Source organism: Balaenoptera musculus, chromosome 9 (genome assembly GCF_009873245.2).
Source record: "Balaenoptera musculus isolate JJ_BM4_2016_0621 chromosome 9, mBalMus1.pri.v3, whole genome shotgun sequence".
NCBI classification, from domain to species: Eukaryota; Metazoa; Chordata; class Mammalia; order Artiodactyla; family Balaenopteridae; genus Balaenoptera; species Balaenoptera musculus.
This window is the reverse complement of record NC_045793.1, coordinates 15080588-15092993: the sequence shown is the minus strand read 5'-3', so window position 1 is coordinate 15092993 and position 12406 is coordinate 15080588.

Sequence of the window (12406 nt, the reverse complement as noted above, 5' to 3'; positions counted from 1 at the left end):
TTAAAGGTCTTGCTCCCATCATTAACAATTCCAAATTTCATGATGAGCTTCTGTGCTTTAGAAGAAAATTGACTTTACTCATTTACCATAAAGATGTGGGGGGAATGGGAGTTTTTAGGGCAGTATTTCTTAACTGGTTTATCTATAGATTCCTTTGAATCTTCAATGAATGCAGGGGACCCTCTCCCTAATAAAATGCATACATTTTACAGTTTTCAGTGTTAGGGGGTCACAGATTCCCTGAAGCCCACCCATGAAGAGCAATGTAAGGACCCCTGGTCTTCTGGCTGAAGCTCTCACCAGCCGCCTTATCGATTCCACTACATGTTTGTCCATGAAACTTTCACAGGCCATTGGAAGGCTGTTTTCCACCTGTCTCATCAGAGCCCCAAAGTGGGATTATGTGACTTTCATATGTGGCAGATTTAAATACCATGACTCAGACAGCAGGAGAGCCAGTCTGGCCACAGTGCTCAAGAATTAGACACTGTGATTTTGAGCCAGAACTGTGCCATTTCTGCAAGCAAAATACAACAACCAAAACAGGCAGTTGAGCTATTGTTAATTTTGAGGAGACCTTCACAGTGATGATTAAGACGATGTGTAATTTCAAAAGCCTAACGGGCAACCTCCTGCAAGGACGATGACGGCTCTGGCTGAGTAGGCCAGCCTTCCACAGACCTGTGTTTCTCTGGCTGCTGAGACAGCTCAGGGTCTGTTTGGGCTACCAAAACCTCCCTCTCCTTTGTGGTCTGGGGATGCATAAACATGAGACCGTCCGGCTTGTCTGTCTTGGAGATTTTTTCAGTTACCTGGGGGTCAGACAGGTTCCTGATCCCAACCTGACACAGAAAGAAAAGCTTTCTTGTAGCTTTTCTGAGCTGAACTCCCCTGTCCCTCCAGCCTCCCCTCCTCCTGTCACCATGGCAATGGGTAGAAGATGAGGGGTTTAGTGCTATCTTTTGGGGGAGATCTTAATGTTATCTGTTGACTTGTGTCCTCCCAAATTCATATGTTGAATTCCTAATCCCCGGTACCTTAGAGTGTGACTATTTGGAGATAAGGTCCTTGCAGATGTAATTAGTTAAGGTAAGGTCATTAGGGTGAGCCCTAACCCACTATAAAAAGGGGAGATTTGGACACAGACATGCATGCAGGGAGAACACCATGTGAACATGAAGGCAGACTGGGGTGATGCGTCTACAAGCCAAGGAACACCAAAGATGGCCAGCAAACCACCAGAAGCCAGGAGAAAGGCAACATTCTCCCTGACAGCCCTCAGAAGGAATCCTGCCGATGCCTTGATCTCCGACTTCTAGACTCTAGAACTGTGAGACAGTACATTTCTGTTTAAGGTACTTTGTTACAGCAGCCCTAGGAAACAAACACACTGACCTGGGCCTTTGACAGGCCACAAGGAAACACCTCACTGTCGCATTTCAAACATCAGAAAGTGCTAAACTACCCAGATTTTATAGACCAGGTGGCAGAAACATAAACCCACCCTTGGGCCCACCTAAATCTCTGTCCACTGGAACTGTAATGACCTTTCTGTCTATAGAGGTGTGTCTGTGTATCTGAGATATTCTGGGAACAAGAGAAATGAAGGTGAGCCATTCGCAGGCTGGCTTGAGGAACTAGGCTAGAGTCAGCAGAATGGTGCAAAGACATGTTTTCTGCCTGAAAACCTTACAATCAAATACCAAGCCTCTGCAAGAGTAGTATTGTCGTTCCTCCCCAGCAGCGCCCCTTGATGGAGACCACAAGCACTGGAATAGGTTTGCCACTCCAGCTAATACACTGAGCACCTCGGGGGGAATTTCTACTTGTGGGAGAACAGAGGTGAGTTGGGGCCCACAGAAGCCAAGGAGTCCTGGGCTGGGGCTCCATGCAGGAGCCTCTTCTCTAAGGAGTGTCACCTAACTCCCCCAAAGCTGCAGCTGGCCCCTATCTGTGAGAATTAGGAAAAGGGGGCCCCTGTGGGCAGGATCACCGAGAGCAGGTAAATTTGAAAAGTGTACCCCTTCCTCCAGGTGGCATGGCTTTGTGATCAGGTAAGAGCTGAATTCCAGATCCTAGTGGCCCCCCAGGCCAGGCGCCCTTGTGCAGTGAGCAACCTGCACAAACGTACATGGCAACCTATCCACAGGGCTCAGTGAGCGGTGACTACTGAGAACTTTCCCTCTTTCCCCTCTCCCCATCCCCCTCAATATAGGACAAGGAGGGAAGGAGGTCAGCAGCCTTTGGGAGCACAGTGCTTGTGGAGAGAAGCTATTCTCTGAAAGAGTGGGGATGTGGGGTGCGGTGCTTTCCCTCCACGAAGCCAAGTTGACGGCTACAAGAAAATCCCTAGTAAAGATACGGGGGTCTCTAAAAAAGAGGAGACTGGAGCCTCTTTCCACCTGAATGTTTGCTGAGTTGCAGAATGCACTTGCCCCTTGGGTCTGTTCTGGAGCAAGTGGACATGGCGGGGGTGAGGTAGCTCAGGGCCAGACTGTTCCAGGAACCTGGGAGGTCAGCCCTCTCCCTTCCCCCATCTTCAGAGTCTCTAACTGGAGGTGCGCTCAGGGAGGGCACGAGGCAGGCCCGTCTGGGCTCTCACTGGTGGTGCTCCAACTGGCACCCTTGTCTTCCCGAACACCTTTCCCAGTCCCGACAGAGAGTGGGGTATCCTAAGCCAGAATTCCTCCAGACAGGTCCTATGCCGAGTGTGGCTCTCAGAGCCGACCTCAGGGGGGCCACCGGCCTCCCCTTTTGAAGAACAAGGCACTGTCCACACGAGGCCGGACTCGACGTTTGCACCAGACCCACCGCCCCTGCGGAGATGGCCCCAGGCCTCGTGTTGCAGGGCAGGGAAGGGCTACCCCTCATCCGCCCCCAGCAAGGCCTGGAACTGGCTCCAGTGCCCACCAAAGAGCTTTCCCGCACTCACCAGAACGTTCCACACTTGGAGCATTAGCCAGCCGAAGTTAGAACGTGGTAGTACATCCTTGTTGTCACTAGATGGCGACCCTGTGTAAAGGGAAAGCAAAATGCTGCTGGAAGCTGCCCATCGTCGGGCTGCCTCTTTCTCTCGAGGCGGGGTCACTGGAAGGAATCAAGACAGCAGAGGCTGGATACGGAAGGTGCTTCCTTTCGGGTCCGCCCGGGGGCTCGGGAGGCGTGGCTCCAGAGAGCAATTCCTCCCCCCGGCCCGGGGTCCTTCCCCAGCAGACGACCCAGGGGCCAGCCCAGCGACCCGGGGCCCCCGGAGCTGTGCGCAGACGCGAAGTGACTCCTCGTTAGCGGGTTGGGACCTGTGTTGCCCCCCAAATGCTGTTTGCAGGTGAAGCAGTATCTCAGGGCAAGGACGTGAGCCCTGCGAGAAGGGGAGAGAACACGCACCTGCTGGGCGGGGGTCTCCGAGGCACAGACTCCGGGCTCAAGGCCACCGCGAAGGTGGCGCCCGCTCGCGGGAGCAGCAAGACCAGACACAAAACCGGAGCGGCTCTGTGTGCTCGCAGCTGTACAGTGTAAACAACCACCACCACCACCACAATAATAATAAAAGCTCTGCGGTGTGTTTGGAAGCTTGTGGAATTGCTCCACAGTCACGCGTATCACGGCACCAAAATCAAAGGGTTTGAGTTACCGGTGAGTCTGTTAAGGTAGAAGAAATGGCCCTTGGGAGCGGATTTTCTGTGGCCCGATTAGACCTCACGCTTGGTGTGAATTCACTCAGCTCTGCGAAAATGCCGTAAATGCTGGGCTCAGGCATCCTAGAACATGCCTGTCCAGCACTTCAGGCTCGAGGCTCCGCGAGGCCGTCGGTGTCACCTGTGGGTAATAAACAAAACGAATGAGGGAGGGGGCGGAGCTTCAGAGAAACTTTCACCAGTCATTTCCAAAGCCAAACCAGGGAACATAAAAATGTTTCACGGACTTCCCTGGTGGCGCAGTGGTTAAGAATCCGCCTGCCAATGCAGGGGACACGGGTTCGACCCCTGGTCCGGGAAGATCCCACATGCCGCGCAGCAACTAAGCCCATGCGCCACAACTACTGAGTCTGTGCTCTAGAGCCCGTGAGCCACAACTACTGAGCCCGTGTGCCACAACTACTGAAGCCCGCACGCCTAGAGCCATGCTCCACAGCAAGAGAAGCCACCGCAATGAGAAGCCTGCACACCTCAACAAAGAGTAGCCCCCGCTCGCCTCAACTAGAGAAAGCCGGCGCGCAGCAACGAAGACTCAGCGCAGCCAAAAATAAATAAATATATTTAAAAAAAAAAGTTTCAAAGGCTGTATTCTTACCCTACTCAAAATGAAAACAGTTTTAGTATTATAGGAAACAGGGCATATTTTTTTTACCACTTTGAATCCCTACTTAATTGAATCATAAACTGTCTGTGAGAAAAAAAAACCTCTAAGCTGCTTTTTAGACCCCAAAATGTTCCTTAATGTCTGGGCATATTTGAAAAGTCACAAATGGAGGCCACTTTCTAATCTTCACCTTTTACATCAATTCACAATACTGTAGGCTATGTGTATGTTTCACTTCAGCCCTGAAACAACTCCAGCAGGGAGATGGGGAACTGAGGCTTACAGCAGGGAGGTGATTTGCCCACGCCCAGTACTAAATTAACAGCCCAACTAGCGCTGACATTAGTCTGTGCCATACTGCAAGAAGCATTTGCCAAGACCACTTGTATGCCAGGCACTGTGTAAGATTCAGGGAACTCGGGGCTAAATATGATGCTTGGTCCCTCACTTCTCTCACGTAGAAAGTTATTCAATCAGAGAGATGTTGGAGACTTCCCTGGTGGTGCAGTGGTTAAGAATCCGCCTGCCAATGCAGGGGACACAGGTTTGAGCCCTGGTCCAGGAAGATCCCACATGCTGTGGAGCAACTAAGCCCGTGTGCCACAACTACTGAGCCTGTGCTCTAGAGCTCGTGAGCCACAACTACTGAGCCCGCGTGCCACGACTACTGAGCCCGCGCGCCTAGAGCCCGCGCTCCGCAACAAAGAGAAGCCACCGCAGTGAGAACCCCTTGCGCCGCAAGGAAGAGTAGCCCCCGCTCGCCGCAACTAGAGAAAGCCCCCGCGCAGCAACGAAGACCCAACTCAGCCAAAAGAAAAAAAAAAGAGGTTTAGACAGCAAGTATATACAGTGTGAGTTTTGAGTAAGTGAGAAACTGACCTGGAGCTTATTATCTAAGCAGGAAGAGGATCAGCCCCGCTGTGTGAGGACAGGTGCTGACACCCAAACGCCTCTTGGGTATGCTGTTCTCTCTTCAGAACAGCACTTAGGAGTCTGAGGGCTTCTCATGCTCCCGTGTGATACGTCCTCTTGTGTGATCAACTGATGCGTTCAGTCCGTGAATAATTCTGACGCTGCCATCAAAACCCTTCACACGTTCCTGTCAGTGGGATCAGGGAGACCCCGGCTCAGGAATCCTGCTCTGCTGACTTCCTGTCCTCACGAGGAAACTGGAACACTTCTGACAAGGCAGCCCAAAGGCACAAAGCATACCCTTGGGCACACTTTAAATATCACTCTGAATAATTCATCTTGTGCATTATTTAATAACTCTCTGCTCTGCAGAATGTTTACTTACACAGTATTTTCACCTCAAACTCAAGATGAACCATTTCAGAGAACTTTTGACCCAGTAATTCCACTCTGGAAACTTCTTCCATAGAAACATTTGTACAGAGACTTCCCTGGTGGCACAGTGGTTAAGAATCTGCCTGCCAAAGCAGGGGACACAGGTTCGAGCCCTGGTCAGGGAAGATTCCACATGCTGCGGAGCAACTAAGCCCCTGCGCCACAACTACTGAGCCTGTGTTCTAGAGCCTGCGAGCTGCAACTACTGAGCCTGCGTGCCACAACTACTGAAGCCCGCACGCCTAGAGCCCGTGCTCCGCAACAAGAGAAGCCACCGCAATGAGAAGCCCGCGCACCGCAACAAAGAGTAGCCCCCGCTCGCTGCAACTAGAGAAAGCCCGCGCACAGCAACGAAGACCCAACGCAGCCCAAAATAAATAAATAAATAAAATTAAAAAAAAAAAAAAGAAACACTTGTACAAGGGCACAAAAGTAAATATGCTAGAATATTCATTGCAGCATTGCCTGTGCTATTAAAAAATTAGAAACAATTTAAATGCCCATCCCTAGGAGAATAATGAAGTAATAATAATTATGGTATCTCCAAACTGTGGAATTCTATGTAAGTGTTAAAAAAGAATGCAAGAGGGCTTCCCTGGTGGCGCAGTGGTTGAGAATCTGCCTGCCAATGCAGGGGACACGGGTTCGAGCCCTGGTCTGGGAAGATCCCACATGCCGCGGAGCAACTAGGCCCATGAGCCACAACTACTGAGCCTGCGTGTCTGGAGCCTGTGTTCCACAACAAGAGAGGCCGCGATAATGAGAGGCCCGCGCACTGTGATGAAGAGTGGTCCCCACTTGCCACAACTAGAGAAAGCCCTCGCACAGAAACGAAGACCCAACACAGCCAAAAAAAAAAAAAAAAAAAAATGCAAGAGAGCTATATGAAGTGACATAAAAAGCAAGTTGCAGAATGTGTTAACTTTTGTAAAAAATAATCAGAAATATTTATTTTACATATATTAAAAAGTACTTAGAAGCACATGTAGTATACCAAACTCAAGCGAAAGTTTAAAATTTTAATATTTATATATTGTTTGCATGAAAACAGCTTATGTATTAACTTTATAATTTTACAAATGTGTTTATTTTTGTCGTTTTAGAAAAAAAGTGCAAAGTCAGATTTGGTGAATACAGCAAAGACTTGGTGCAAGTTTTCTGGGTCACTTGCAGGTTCCTGTTACCCTCCAGGGAGAGGGCTAATGCCTGAGACATCGTTCTCACTGTGAAGTCAATCTTTTGGCCAGGCACAGTTTTTCTTGCCTGCAGAGGTTGCTTCCATCAGGAAATGCTGAGCGTAGCTGCCCTCTCACCCTCAGAGCTGGTGGCCAGTGTGCTCACCAAGCGGCCCAGCTTCCATCCGCTCGTTAGGCTCTCGTCATGAAGTGCCGAGGGCCGGGACTGGGTGTGTCCTTGGCCTCTGTATTCCCAGCACCTAACAATGTGCCCAGTGTGTATTTGATGCTCAATAATTGTTAAAGAATTTGTTGAAGGAAGAGTTTTTGATCTCTCTTGGCTTGATTTTCAGGTTGGGGAAGTGGGGTGTCTGTGAAGGTGGCTGGCAGTTCCTGGGTCATGAGTCTGGGGGTGTCTCCTGGGCTCCTAATTTTGGAAGGTTGTAAGCAGATGGCCCAGCCACCTGAGCAGCACCTGATGAAGTCTTAACACACAGGAGCAGACGCTGTCCCTGGACTTAGAAATGATACCGCAGAGTTGATGTGACGTTTCAACAATTTGCAGAATGTTTCTGCTACACAATATCTAGACGTAAACGGTAATCACCTTATATAAATAATGGTAAGTGTCCATCATCGGATGAATGGATAAAGAAGATGTGGCACATATATACAATGGAATATTACTCAACCATAAAAAGAAACAAAATGGAGGTATTTGTAGTGAGGTGGATGGAGTTAGAGTCTGTCATACAGAGTGAAGTAAGTCAGAAAGAGAAAAACAAATACAGTATGCTAACACATATATATGGAATCTAAGGAAAAAAAAAAAAAAAGGTCATGAAGAACCTAGTGGCAAGACGGGAATAAAGACACAGGCCTACTAGAGAATGGACTTGGGGATATGGGGAGGGGGAAGGGTAAGATGTGACAGATTGAGAGAGTGTCATGGACATATATACACTACTAAATGTAAAATAGATAGCTAGTGGGAAGCAGTCGCATAGCACAGGGAGATCAGCTCGGTGCTTTGTGACCACCTAGAGGGGTGGGATAGGGAGGGTGGGAGGGAGGGAGACGCAAGAGGGAAGAGATATGGGAACATATGTATATGTATAACTGATTCACTTTGTTATAAAGCAGAAACTAACACACCATTGTAAAGCAATTATACTCCAATAAAGATGTTAAAAATAAATAAATAAATAATGGTAAGTGGGTTCATGGCCAAGATAAAATCAAGCACTTCTGGAGCATCTTTGGGGCCAGGGTGCCCACTTGTAGCTGCTCTGAGATCCTTCCAAAGATGCTTTGGACCCCAAATCCAGGCCCACCCAGATGCTAGTTTTCTTTGTTTCTGAAAAAGGAAGACAGTGCCCAGCCGTGAGCTCTCAGAGCTGAGTCCCAAGCTCCCCTTTCCCTCTGAAGGGCTCCCCAGACGCTACCCCTGACATAGAAAACATGGCAGGTGGCTCTGCTTTGCCCAGCTCCTGGCCCAGGGCCCTGGGGCCTCGCTATCCCAGACCCATTGCCCCTCAGTCAAAATCTCAGCCAGGCCACAGATTCCATGGACCCAGTGATCTTCCCCAGTTTCTGTGAGGTAACAATTCCTACACAGATGCTCTGAATACGACTTAAAGGTGGGGCCTGGTAAGCTGATATTTAATGAAAATGTACACATATTCAGCTAAAAATTCAGAAGGACAGAAAACAAAAAAAGTCTCATGCCCCCCAGTTCCGCTGTACAGAGATAAATACCCGTTAACTGTTTCTTATATATTCTCGCAAAAATCTTCATGCCTGTACAAGCACACACGCACACACGCATACATGAAAACATACGCATCTTTTGGCGGCCACATATGGACATACACTCTGCTGCTTTTCTGCATCTTGCTTTCTTCTAACTTAGCTTGGAGATTGCTCCAAATCAACAAATACTGATTTACCTTATTCTTTTTAAAGGGCTTTACTATTCCACTGTCTATATGGCAAACATTTGCTGTTTTTTCCTGCCCAACAGCCTGTCCCCTTTCTTCCTGTGACAGTAGCATTTTCTTTGTCTCTTCCCCACTCTCAGTCCTGTGATTTGGGTGAGGATGACCCTGACCTCAGCTACAGGCTTGGACATACGACCCAGACCTTACCACAGAGACTGGTTCAGGGGTGGACACATGACCTGGGTGCGGGCAAGGTCAGTCAGGGCCAGGACTTTATCTGAATTATTAAGGGAAGAGAAGCTCTCTTTTTCCTGCTGACCTTGCGTCTGGGAAGATGTGGTCCTGGAGCACTTTCCATTGTGTGGAGTCTGAGTATGCAGGCAGTAGGGAGAAGAATGGAACCAAAATACAGAGTTGCTGGCCTTGGTGACATAGTTTAAGAGTCTGGTTTAGGTTTACCTGGAGCCCTCCCTCTCCACCCTGAACTTCTAGTTACATGTGCCAATGGATTCCTTTTTTGCCTAAGCCAACTGGGCAGGGCTTTCTGTAGCTCACCCTAGGAAGAGTCTTGCTATAGAAACTGGCATCAAGAAGAGGGGTTGGCAAGTGACCCTGGAATATGGAATTGGCTGAGTCAAGGAAGGTGGTGAGCCTTCTCTTCTTGGCAGCAAGTTGGCCATTCTCATTACCCAGTAATGAGGCAACTAATTAAATTGTGGCCACTCAGACTAGGTGCACTATTTTACTTATATGAGGTAACTAGACTAGTCAAATTCATAGGGAGAGAGAGTAGAGCAGTGATTGCCAGGGGCTGGGAGGAGATGGAAACAGAGAGTTGTTTGATGGGTAATGAGCTTCGGTTCTGCAGGATGAAAGGAGTTCAGGAGGTGGATGGTGGTGAGGTTTGCACAAAATGAATGTACTGAATGCCACTGAAAAATGGTTAAGATAGTAAATTTTATGCTGCGTGTTTTTTACTAGAGTTAAAATAAAACATACGCAGAAGGAAGAAGATACAGCTTTATCATGAGAGGCCCTTTCTGCCTGTGACCTGCAATCCAATACGGCTGAGAGTCTGGTCAAGCGCTATTGGAAAAGCTGAATTTTCTGCAACAAGCCAAGAGCACAGGGACCACAGGCTGAGAGGCAGAAAACAGCAAGAGAGAAAGTTGGGACTTAGGAGGCGAGTACCGCGAACTGACATTTAGGTGTCTCTTGGACGTGTTCGCCTATATGAACTCATTACTCAGAACAACCCACTGGGGTAGATGCTGATTTTCAGATGAGGAAAACAGAGGCAGGAGGAAGTTAGACAAATAAACCTCGACGAAGTAAGGGACAGAGCCAGGACTGAGCCCTGGGCGGTCAGTGGTTCTGTTCCTACTCCATGGCACTGGGACACAAACAGCCTGGAAGCCCCCTGAAATCCCAAGCGGATCGTGTTGTCAGAGAAACCCACACCAGCTCACAAAGCCTCAGTCCCAGGGTGACCTTCAGGCCCTGCTGCACCAGCGCGGTGCCTCTCTCCCTGGATGCAGAAAAGCCCACGCCGCGGGGATTTCGCAGCTGCGGCCTTGCCTACCCTCCCCTTCACTTTCACGTGCTTTAACTTCTGCGGACTCTCCTCCTTCCCGAGAACAATCTGTGGAGCAGCTTCGGGAAACCGCTGGCCATACAAAATTATTCCGGTGCTTCGAAGATTTACTCACCACAATCCTCTTTTGGTGTGCCCACGTCCAGGAACTGACGCTCATTTCCTGAGCCACAGTATCATTGTTCAGTGTGTCTCACAGTTGGCTCTGGGATAGGAAAATCTCTTGGCCAAAGTCTTCTGACTACACTCAGTATTTCTGCTTGAACAATCTGTTTGTGTGCGCTACTTGGGGTCGCCAGCATAGACCGTGTATTAGGGTTAGGTTGAGGATGAGAAAGATTCAGAGTCATCATCTGGCCTGATAGAAACCAGCGAGGACCTGGGAGTCCCCTGGCGGTCCAGTGGCTAGGGTTCCGCGCTTTCACTGCCCAGGGGAACTAAGGTCCCGCAAGCTGCGCGGTGCAGCCAAAAACAAAACAAAACGCAACAAAACCAAACCAAAACCCAGCAGAGGACAAATCACATCATCACATCACTGGGGGCCCTGTGACAGAGAAGGACAGGACAGGGGAGTGGAGACTTATTTCAGCAAGATGAGCCATGCTCTAGAGAGAAATACACATCAACTTGACAGAGGGGAGGCTCTGCCCCGGTGGAGAGGAACTTCTTCACCAGAAGGATGTCTCCTCTGTGCCACAAAAAGGACAGTGTCTTCCTGAACCCAAGGAAGAAGGACCTTGAAGACCCCATGGCTCCAAGCAGCATAGTGAGTTATACAACAATACTCACATGGACTTGGCAATGAGAATTTGATTGTCGACAGCCAAGAACAGACTCTGCGAAGGAAACTATGCCAAAATACAGCCATGTAATAAAATATATTCTACCACCAGTACTTAGTTTGTCTTCTCCTTGTGTTGGTTTCACAATTTTTTCACTTTATTAACTTACGGACGGTAAAGTGAATTATTTATGTTTGTTGTTATAAATGATCTGTTCCTACTCCTCTTACTGCCAGGAGCTAAGACTTTCCTGGTGTCCCACAGTAATATGTAGTCTGGTTGCAGATCTCAGGTGATTTCATTGACTTATGGGGAGAAGGCAGTGTGATTTCTCAAGCCCACTCCAAAGGAATAAGCAGAAAAACCTATAACCAGTATATAGGTTCAGCCCTCATCCATATGGAAATACCTTTCCTAATATCCTCCCAGTTCAGCACCTGCTCGTAACCATAAGGACCCACACCCTATCCTCACATGCTAAGCAGTGAGGAAGCTTCCTTCCAGATGGGGGAGATAGGCCAGCAAATGAGGCCCTTGCCTAATTAGGAGGTACTTGCCTTTAGGGGTCTCACCCAGTGACGATTTACCTAAGGGTTTGTGATGTCTTGTGCTATATGGGGTCCCTGACATCAAGTGTATCCTTAAATCAGAGACTGTCAACTGGCAGCCCAGAGGCTGAATCAATCATGTAGATGTGTGTGTGTGTGTGTGTGTGTGTGTGTGTGTGCTGTGGCTGTTATTTTTTGGCTTATACAAGTTTTCTATTAAAATATGAATTATTTTCCAGAATTAAAAATTATGAAGTTTCATGCAACAACGCATATTTCCAACCCCTTTGGAAAATACCAAAATGCTGGGAAGCGCTGGTAACATTAGAGCAGCACTGCCACTTGGCAACAACCCACTGACCTGAGGGAGGGGGTCCTCCACAGCCCCCACTGGTAGGATTTACTCCTTCCTTCCTTCCTTCAAATGTCTGCCCCTGCACATTTGGGTTCGCAACTCTGTGCCCTCCTGGTCTAGTAAACACCAACGTTCCAGAACTGCTCAGTGCATGTGGGGACGCAGAGCCAACCATGACACTCCGGCAGGTAGTAGGATAACCTATTCTAATGAAATTTTTGTTTGGCTCTCTACATATTTCCTAATTGTAAGCAATTTGCCAGGCTTTGTATGTCTTTGCCTTAATAATTGTGGTGGGGCAGAGAGCAAGGCAGCCTGAAAATGAAGCTGATCTGTACTAAAAACCTAAGGCCACTGAAGAGATGA